Source organism: Saccopteryx bilineata, chromosome X (assembly GCF_036850765.1).
Source record: "Saccopteryx bilineata isolate mSacBil1 chromosome X, mSacBil1_pri_phased_curated, whole genome shotgun sequence".
In the NCBI taxonomy this organism is placed as follows: domain Eukaryota; kingdom Metazoa; phylum Chordata; class Mammalia; order Chiroptera; family Emballonuridae; genus Saccopteryx; species Saccopteryx bilineata.
This window is the reverse complement of record NC_089502.1, coordinates 113,608,988-113,619,060: the sequence shown is the minus strand read 5'-3', so window position 1 is coordinate 113,619,060 and position 10,073 is coordinate 113,608,988. Positions and strand designations below refer to the sequence as shown.

The 10,073-nt window shown below is 41.0% G+C and overlaps 1 pseudogene; it reads left to right on the top strand.

Annotated features, from left to right (window-relative positions):
* The first annotated feature begins 2,244 nt into the window (after positions 1-2,244).
* Positions 2,245-2,784, top strand: LOC136317481 (ferritin heavy chain pseudogene; annotated as a pseudogene).
* Positions 2,785-10,073: the final 7,289 nt, after the last annotated feature.

Below are 10,073 nucleotides of genomic sequence, written 5' to 3'. Positions count from 1 at the left end.
TCATGGTACTTGAGTCTTGGGAACTACATAAAGGTTGACTTTTCCTCGATGACAACGTGTTGGTAAAGCATTTACTGAAGTGAATTAGAACATGAGAGCTGGATTTGCCAGGCATCAATCTGTAATGACTAACTGTCATTATCTATTTATAACTAAAATTAACCAAATTCTAGCTGTTGTCATTCCATGTTATTACATGCATGCGAACAACATTAGCAAAGTAAATAGGTAAGACTCCCTTGATTTGAGGGAATTGTGTTAAGCAATTTTGCTGCATTAAGGTTAACAAGCAACCTGAAAAATCTCATTCATAGCTCTACAGAATGCCATTTGCAGGATTTAACCAGTACCTATGAGGCTTGAATGTGAGTTGAGTTTGGTTGCATTGGGTTCATGACTACTCTACATGCCTCCTCATTCTGAAACAAGCCCAGGACATATTTTTCAAATGCTGGATGCAAGAAACATTGGACTCCAGCCTAACTATGCAAGCATATTTACATCTTCTGTTCAACTTTGGCAAACCTTATGACTTCTCATATTCCATTGATCAAAACAAGTGATGACACCCAAAATCAGAGATCAGGAAAGTATTTATCATTGACCAAAACAAGTAACATTGACACCCAAAATCAAAAGTCAGGGAAGTATATTACCACCACGAATGGACTCATGATTACAACATTTTACAACATTAAGACATTATAAGGGTCGGGGTAGTAAACTAAAAAAAAACATACAATTTTATAAACTTATTTTCTTAACAGTGGGGTATTCTAGTTTACATAAGGTCCTCAATTTTCTCAGGGACATAGTAACCCTATAATTCCCTAAATCTTCTCCTCTGGTCTGGCTCCACATGGAGGCGGAGATTTCCCGGAGCCAAAGCAGAGGAGGGCAGGGGCTGTAGCAAGGTGATGATAACCTCTAGCTTACTGCACTGTTATCTTTTGCCTGACTATGCAGTGGCACAGCCCTTGAGCTAAGAAAGAGGTTTCTTTGTTATATACACTATAAGGGAATCAGTCAGGGTGCCTGGGGTTCCCGGTGCCCAAGGGGGAGGGGCAAGTGCCTGAAACAGCAAGGGGAGCCTCTGCCACTTCTCCTTCATCCAGCTGCAGCCTGGCTGCCTTTTCTTTCTCTACCTCTGCTGCTATACCGGGCTGCATACTGACCATGCACCTGCCTGCGGGTGGGTGCTGGTGATAGTACACTAAACTCTCTATGTTTTCTATGGATCTAGCAATCCTTGGTTTGGCCAATCTGCTCTTAAATTGGCCATTCTAGTTCACAAAGAGTCTGCAACGTGGCGGAATCAACAGGAGCCCCATAATCTCGTGCCCTGTGAGAGAAATCAGAAAAGTTATCAAGCAAGCACTGAAGAGACCTTAGGGCAGCAGACTGCCCCTGACCCATGGCCCTTGACTCTCGAAGGAATCCTGTGAGGAAGCAATAGGCAAAGCAGACAAACAAACCAAATATGCACACAAAACAAACAAAACTTTTAAACCAAAACCAAAGGGAGAAGGCAGCGTCCTGCATTCCCCGACCAACCGGATGGGGAGAAATCAGATGGCATCCCGCCTACTCCACTACACCCTTTTCTAAGCAGAGCTCTGTTTCCAAATATTCAAAGAGGAAGCTTCCTTACCAAACAGTCTCAAGACACCAAATGTTTTGACTAAGTGAAATTCAGTTTTCAAACGGCAACTGCCGGAGGCTTACCAGCTACCAATATCTGCTGCAGCCCACTCTGTGAGGAGGGGCTTTACAGGGCCTATCTCGCTGGGGGCTTCCATGTGTTACATCCCAGGAGATAGACCACAGCAAACCCAAAGTGAATTTTATAGGATTCATTGCAAACCTGCGCAGGGACTGCAGGCAACCCATGCAAGGGAACACTGCAGCCCCGAGCTTCTAAAATGGCTTCTTTGTATAGGGTGGCTATCTAGGCTGAGCAAGCAAGCAACTTATACAAGGGCGAGAGAGGTGCGATTAGCTGACCTTGTTCTTAGCTAAGTCTCTAGGGTAGGGCTTCCTTGATGTTGGGTACATAGAGTTCTGTGGAAAATATTGCTACATTTCTAACGGTTGTGTATTTTTTTTTTCCTCCAGCCATGTACTGGATGTACTCAGTTTTCATGGCTGGTGGCCTACAGCGCATGTCCTAAGATGTCACATCCTGCAGCCCCCACCGCGCCACCTTATCTTCAGTGCTACCTACCCACGCCGGCAACTACAAACATGGCGACCTCACTGCCCTCACTAGTGAGCGAGACCTACCACCCCGACTGTGAGGCCGCCATCACTGAGCAGATCCAGCTGGAGCTCTACGCATCATACGTCTACAGGTCCATGGCTTTTTATTTTGATAAGATGGTCTCAAAGCACTTCGCCCAGTTCTTCCGAGAGCAGTCAGGCAAGGAGAGGGCAACTGCTGACAGGCTGATGCAGCTGGTGAACCAGCGCGGTAGCAACACCCCCTTGTGCTACTTCAGTAGCAATGACAGGGGCTCCTGGGAGAACAGCCTGAAGGTCCTGGAGAGAGCCTTGAGTCTGTCCATGAAGGTGAAGCAGAGCCTGCTCAGTCTGCACCAGCTGGCCACCGAGAAGAAGGACACCCTTCTGTGCGACCTCCTGGAGAGGCACTGCCTGCAGGAACAGCAGAAGTTCAACAAAGAGTTGGAGGACCACATCACCAGCCTGCGCAAGATGGGAGCCCCAGAATCTGGCCTGGCAGAACATCTTTTTGGCAAGCTCACCCTGGATGACGGCAAGGACTGAGTCTGGACTGCCTTCCGGATAGTCATGGAGAGACATCCCTTCCTCACCTTGCGAGCATGCATGTTGTTCTATTACCCTTGCAAAACGTTCACTTAAGTTTTTATGTTCAAGTTTTAACATTTCTTCTAATATGATTGTTGTTTTATAAACAAATAAACGTCTTTCATTGATTTGTGTGTGGAAAACCTTCACCTTTTGTTTTTAAACAGGTTTCCAGGAACCTTTCAAACCATCCATACCCGAACCACGTGAACCTCGGGAACTACATGGTGGAGGGACTGGGTATTGTGTGGGACTGGTGGGAGGGAAGGAGGGGGTATTGTGTGGGACTGGTGGGAGGGAAGGACGGGGTATTGTGTGGGACCGGTGGGAGGGAAGAACGGGGTATTGTGTGGGACTCGTGGGAGGGAAGGATGGGGTATTGCCTGGGACTGGTGGGAGGGAAGGATGGGGTATTGTGTGGGACTGGTGGGAGGGAACAACGGGTAATTGCATGGGACTGGTGGGAGGGAAGGACGGGGTATTTTGTGGGACTGGTGGGAGGGCAGGAGGAGGCATTGCACAGTAGTATGGATGGAGGAGGAGGTATTGCGGAGGACCCTGGATGGAGGGAAAGGTTTTGCACAGAACCTGGAAGGTGGAGGAGGTATTGTGGGGGATCCAGGATGGAGAGGGTAGTATTCCAGGGTCGCTCGATGGAGTGGGAGGTTTTGTGGGGGAGCCTGGATGGAAGAAGAAGTACTATGGGGGACCTTCAATGGAGGAGGAGGTATTTAGGGGATGTTGGATGGAGAAGGATGTTTTGTGGGAAGCCTGGATGGAGGAGGAAGTATTATGGGGGACCCTAGAATGCGGAAGAAGTATTGCTGGGGACGCTGGATGGAGGAGGAGTTTTTTTTTTTGGTGTTTTTTTTTGTTTTGTTTTGTTTTTACAAGGAATGAGACAGAGTCAGAGAGAAGGACAAACAGGGACAGACAAGAACTGGGAGATGAGAAGCATCAATCATTAGTTTTTCATTGCGCATTGCGACACCTTAGTTGTTCATTGATTGCTTTCTGATACGTGCCTTCACCGCGGGCCTTCAGCGGGCCAAGTAACCCCTTGCTCGAGCCAGAGACTTTGGGTCCAAGCTGGTGAGCTTTGCTCAAACTGGATGAGCCCGCGCTCAACCTGGCGACCTCAGGATCTCAAACTAAGGTCGGCATCCCAGTCCAACGCTCTATGCATTGTGCCACCGCTTGGTCTGGCTTTCTTTTTGTGCGGAACCTTGGAAGGAGGAAAGAGTTACTGTGTGGAACCCTGATTGGAGAAAGGAGGTATTCTGTGGGACCCTGGATGGATGGAGCAGGTATTCCCTGCAGCCCCAGAAAAAACAAAACTAATCTCCCCTTATAAACAATGGTATATAAGGGTGGGGTGAGGTGGATGATGTGTGGCCCTGGTGAATGTGGGAGCACATTCATGCTAAAGTTATAAAACGTGGCCTTAAAATCATAAGTGGGTTTGCTTCTGGAGAAAGAGTAAAGAGAATGGGATGAAGCAATGATTAAAATAAAGGATTCTTACATTTTACCTGAAATTTCCTCGTTTACTAAAAGATGCAAATGTTTGTTTCTTAACATTTTCTGGGTAGCAAGATGGAGACCCCTGAAAACATCTTGGCATAGTACCTCTTTGACAACCTCACCCTCAGCAACACTGATCACCATAGCTGAGACTTAGGCTAGCTCCCATTCCCACAAACTTGGGAATGACTTCCCAATGTCACCATGCTGGACATGCGCGTAGCCTTTAGAAAACATCCCAGTATAGTTTTTTGCTTCAACTATAGTCTTTCTTTGTGGCTATTTTAAGCAATGCTGCCATTAGCATTGGGGTTCATTTCTCCTTTTGAATCATTGATGTGGTGTTGTTGGGATATAGTCCTAAAAGTGGGATGTCTGAGTCTAAAGGCAGTTCCATTTTTAATTTTTTGAGAAATCTTCATACTGTTTTCTACAGTGGCTGAACCAATCTGCATTACCACCAGCAGTACAGGAGGGTTCCCTATTCTCCATATCCTTGCCAGCACTTATGATGTGTTGTTTTGTTAATGAGCACCATTCTGACTGGTGTAAGGTGATATCTCATTGTGGTTTTAATTTGCATTTCTCTAGTGGTTAGTGATGTTGAGCATTTTTTCATCTGCCTATTGGCCATCTGTATGTTCTCTTTGGAGAAGTGTCTATTCATTTCTTTTGCCCATCTTTTGATTGGATTCTTTATCTTCCTGGTGTTGAGTTTTACAAGTTATTTATAAATTTTGGTTATTAAACCTTTATCTTAGTATTCTCAAATATGTTATCCTATTGTGTGGTGTGACTTTTTCTTTTGTTCATATTGTCTTTACCTGTGCAAAAGTTTTGTAGTTTGATATAGTCCCATTTGTTTATCCTGTCATTTATTTCCCTTGCCTATGGAGATAAATTAGCAAATATATTGCTGCGAGCTGTGTCAAGAGTTTATATGCCCATGTTTTCCACTAGGATGCTTATGGTTTCACAACTTACATTTAAGTCTTTTATCCATTTTGAGTTTATTTTTGTGAATGGTGTATGTTGGTTGTCTAGTTTCATTTTTTTGCAGGTAGCTGTCCAATTCTCCCAACATCATTTGTTAAAGAGACTATCTTTAATCTAGTGTCTGCTAGTACCACCTTTTCAAATATCAACTGTCCATAAAGGTGCGGGTTTATTTCTGGGTTTTCTGTTCTGTTCCATTGATGTATATGCTTGTTCTTATGCCAGTACAAAGCTGTTTTGAAAAATGGCCTTATAGTATAACTTGATTTCAAGAAGTGTGATACCACCCACTTTAATTTTCTTTTTCAAGATTGCTGAGGCTATTTGTGTTATTTTTTTATATGCATTTTTGGAATATTTGTTCTATATCTTTGAAGTATGTCATTGGTAATTTAATAGGAATTGCATTGAATTTATAAATTGCTTTGGGTAATATGGACATTTCAATGATGTTTATTCTTCCTAACCATGAACATGGAATATGCTTCCACTTGTTTGTAATTTCCTTGATTTTTTTTATCAATGTTTTATAATTTTCCGAGTACAAGTCTTTAGTCTCCTTGGTTAAATTTATTCATAAATACTTTAATTTATTTGTTGCAATAGTGAAGGGGACTATTTTCTTAATTTCTATTTCAGACAGATCATTGTTGATGTATAAAAATGCCTCTGATTTCTGAGTATTAATTTTATATCCTGCCACCTTTCTGAATTCATTTTTCAGGTTCAGTAGTTTTTTGACTGACACTATAGGGTTTATATCATCAGCAAACAATGATAGTTTTACTTCTTCTTATCCAATTTGGATGCCTTTTATTTCTTCTTGTCTGATTGCTGTGGCTAGGACTTTCAGAACTATGTTGAATAAGAATGGTTAAAGGGAGCACCCCTGCCTTGTTCCTGATATTACTGGGGTTGCTTTTAATTTTCGTTCATTGAGTATGAGGCTGGCTGTGGGTCTGTCATAAATGTTCTTTACTATGTTGAGGTATATTCCCTATTTCCCACTTTGCTGAGAGTTTTGATTAGAAATTGGTGCTGGATTTTATCAATGTGTTTTCTGCATCTATTAATATTATAATATGGTTTTTCTCCTTCCTTTTTTTTACATGATGAATTACATTGATTGATTTGCAAATATTGAACCAGCCTTGCGTCTTTAAATTAAATTCCACTTAATCACAATGTTAAGAATTTTTTTCATGTATTGCTGGATCTGGTTTTCTTATATTTTACTGAGGATTTTAGCATCTAAATTCTTCAAGGATATTGGCCTATAGTTTTCTTTCTTATGTTGTCTTTGCCTGGTTTTGGAATCAGAATTATGTTCACCTCATATAAGGATCTTGGAAGTCTTCCCTCCTCTTGAATATTTTGAAATAGCTTGAGAAAGATAGGAGTGAGTTCTTCTCTGAATGTTTGGTAGAATTCGCCAGTGAAGCCATCTGGCCCAGGGCTTATGTTTATTGGAAGTTTTTTGATAACTGTTTTGATCTCATTTGTTGTAATCTCTCTATTTAGGTTTTCTGATTCTTCCAGATTGATTTTTGAGAGATTATATTTTTCAAGGAATTTGTCCATTTCACCTACGTTGTCTAATTTTTTGGCATACAGTTCTTCACAGTATCTTCTTACAATCCTTTGTATTTCTGCTGTGTCAGTACTTCTCCACTCTCATTTCTGATTTTATTTATGTGAATCCTCTCTCTTTCTTTCTTAGCGAGTCTAGTTAAAGGTTCATCTATCTTGTTTACCTTTTCAAAGAAACAGCTCTTGGTTTCATTGATCCTCTGTATTGTTTTTTTAGTCTCTATGTCATTTATTTTTGCTCTGTTCTGTATTATTTCCTTCCTTCTACTTCCTTTGGGCTTTACTTGCTGTTCTTTTTCTAGTTCTTTTAGTTGCAGGATTAAGTTGTTTATTTGAGCTTTTCTTTTGCTTCCTAAGGTGTGCCTGTAATACTATGTGCTTCTCTCTAAGGTCTGCTTTTACTGTATCCCATATATTTTGAATTGTTGTATGTTCATTTTCATTTGTTTCAAAGAAAATTTTATTTCTTCTTTGATCTCATTTTTCACATATTCATTATTTAATAACATGCTGTTTAGTTTCCAAGTTTGAGTGTTTTTCAGTTTTACTATGGCAGATGATTTCTAGTTTCATGCCATTGTGGTCAGAGAAAATGCTTGATATGATTTCAATTTTTCTTAAATTTGATGAGACCACTTTTGTGCCCTAACATGCGATCTATCCTAGATAATGTACGATGAGCACTTGAAAAGAATGTATATTCTGCTGCTTTAGGATGAAAGGTTCTGAAGATATCTATTAAATCCAGTTGATAGTGTTTCCCTTAATTCTGCTGTTTCTTTGTTAATTATCTTTCTTGAGGATCTATCCAGTGATGTTAGTAGAGTATTTATTTATTTATTGTATTTTTCTTAAGTTGGAAATGGGGAGGCAGTCAGACAGACCCCCGCATGCGCCCGACTGGGATCCCCCTGGCATGCCCACCAGACGGTGATGCTCTGCCCATCTGGGGCGTCGCTCTGCCGCAATCATAGCCATTCTAGCACCTGAGGCAGAGGCCACAGAGCCGTCCTCAGTGCCCAGGCAAACCCTGCTCTAATGGTGCCTCAGCTGTGGAAGGGGAAGAGAGAGACAGAGAGGAATGAGAGGGGGAGGGGTGGAGAAGCAGATAGGAACTTCTCCTGTGTGCCCTGCCAGAAATCAAACCAGGGACTCCTGCATGCCAGGCTGATGCTCTACCACTGAGACAACCGGCCAGGGCCAGCAGAGTATTTAAGTCCCCTACTATTATAGTATTGCTGTTGATCTAGCCCTTTATATCCATGAAAGACTGCTTTATATATTAAGTGCTCCTATATTAGGTGCATAGATATTTATAATGGTTTTATCTTCCTGTTTGATTGCTCCCTTTATCACTATATAGTGACCTTCTTTATCCCTTACTATGGTATTTGTTTTCAAGTCTATTTTGTGAGATTAAAGTATTGCTACCCCAGCTTTTTTTCATTTCCATTTGCATAAAATATTGTTTCCATCCTTTTACTTTCAGTCTATGTGTATCTTTTTTATTGAGGTGGGTCTCTTGTAGACAGCATATGTGCAGGTCCCATTTTCTTATCCATTCAGCTACCCAATGTTGTTTGATTGGAGCATTTAATCATATTTTTAAAGTTATTATTGATATGTAGTTGTTTATTGCCATATTTTTCTTTAAATGTAAATTCCTCTTTTACTAGATTTTTTTACTTACTTTGTTCTGTCTATAGCAGGCCCCTTAACATTTTCGCAGCATTGGTTTGGTTGTGATGAATTCTTTGAGTTGTTCTTTGTGTGTGTGTGTGTGTGTGTGTGTGTGTGTGTGTGTGTTTTGTATTGTTTTGTTTTTGGTCAGTGAAGCTTTTTATTTCTCCTTCAAACTTAAATGATAGCCTTGCTGGATAAAGAATTCTTGGTTGTAGGTTCTTGTTCTGCATTACTTTGAATATTTCTTGTCATTCCCTCCTGGCTTCAAGTGTTTCTGTCGATAAGTCGGATATCAGCCTTATGGTGATTCCTTTGTAGGTGATTGACTGTTTTTCTCTTGCAGCTTTTGGTACTCTTTCTTTATCTCTTAGTTTTGGTATTTTAATTATGATATGTCTTGGTGTGGGTTTCTTTGTGGGTTTTTTAATGGTATTCTGTCTGCTTCCTAAACCTGTGTGACTTTTTCCTTTATCAGTTTAGGGAAATTTTGAGCTATAATTTCTTCAGTCAAGTTCTCTAACCCTTGTTCTTTCTCTTCTCCTTGAGGAACCCCTATTATGAAGATATTGTTTCTCATCATGTGGTCACAGAGTTGTCTTAGAATTTCCTCAGACTTTATCATCCTTTTTTCTTTCTGCTATTCTGCTTCTGTGCTTTCACTTATCTTGTCCTCTAAGTCACTGATTCTATCCTCTGCATCAACAAGCCTGCTTTTATTTCCTTCTAGTGTAGTCTTCATCCTTCATTTCTGATATTGTGTTTTTCATTTCTGTCTGGTTCTTTTTTATGATTTCAATGTCCCGTTTGATGCTTGTTATCTCTTTATTTAGGTGCTCATTATGTGCATTCATTGTTGCTTTAAGATCTTTGAGCATCCTAACAATCAGAATTTTAAACTCTGCATATTGTAATTTGGTTATTTCCATCTCACTCAGTTCTTTTTCTGGGGATTTCTCTTGTTGATTCATTTGAATTGCATTTCCTTGTCTTCCCATTTTGTCGGTGTATACAATTTTCCTTTGATTATTTTGCTTGTGTAGCTAATTTAGTTTAGAGTTGGTATTGTCTGTCTCCAATTTCAATTGTGTTGTTTTTAGGTGTTCTTGTGTTAGCATTAACTGTTGTTTGTACTCTGCTGTGGGCTACTTATCTGCTATCACTATTCTTTTTGCTATTTGTGTTGCCATTTTCTATGTCTTAGCTGGGTCAAGTGTAAGGAAACTTTCCTTAAGCTATCACTCTAACAAGGGTTATTGGATCATGAACTGATGCTCTCCATGTCTGGCCACTGGATGTGCATTTCTTGGACCTCCCTGGCCAACTGCTGGCACAGATCAGTGGGAGTCAGTGCCTATGACTGGCTCTTATCAATATTTTTGGAGATACAGGTGATCCAGATCTTCTGACTGCCATTGCTGGGGCAAGTGGCCATTGTAAATAGCAGCTGGACTCCT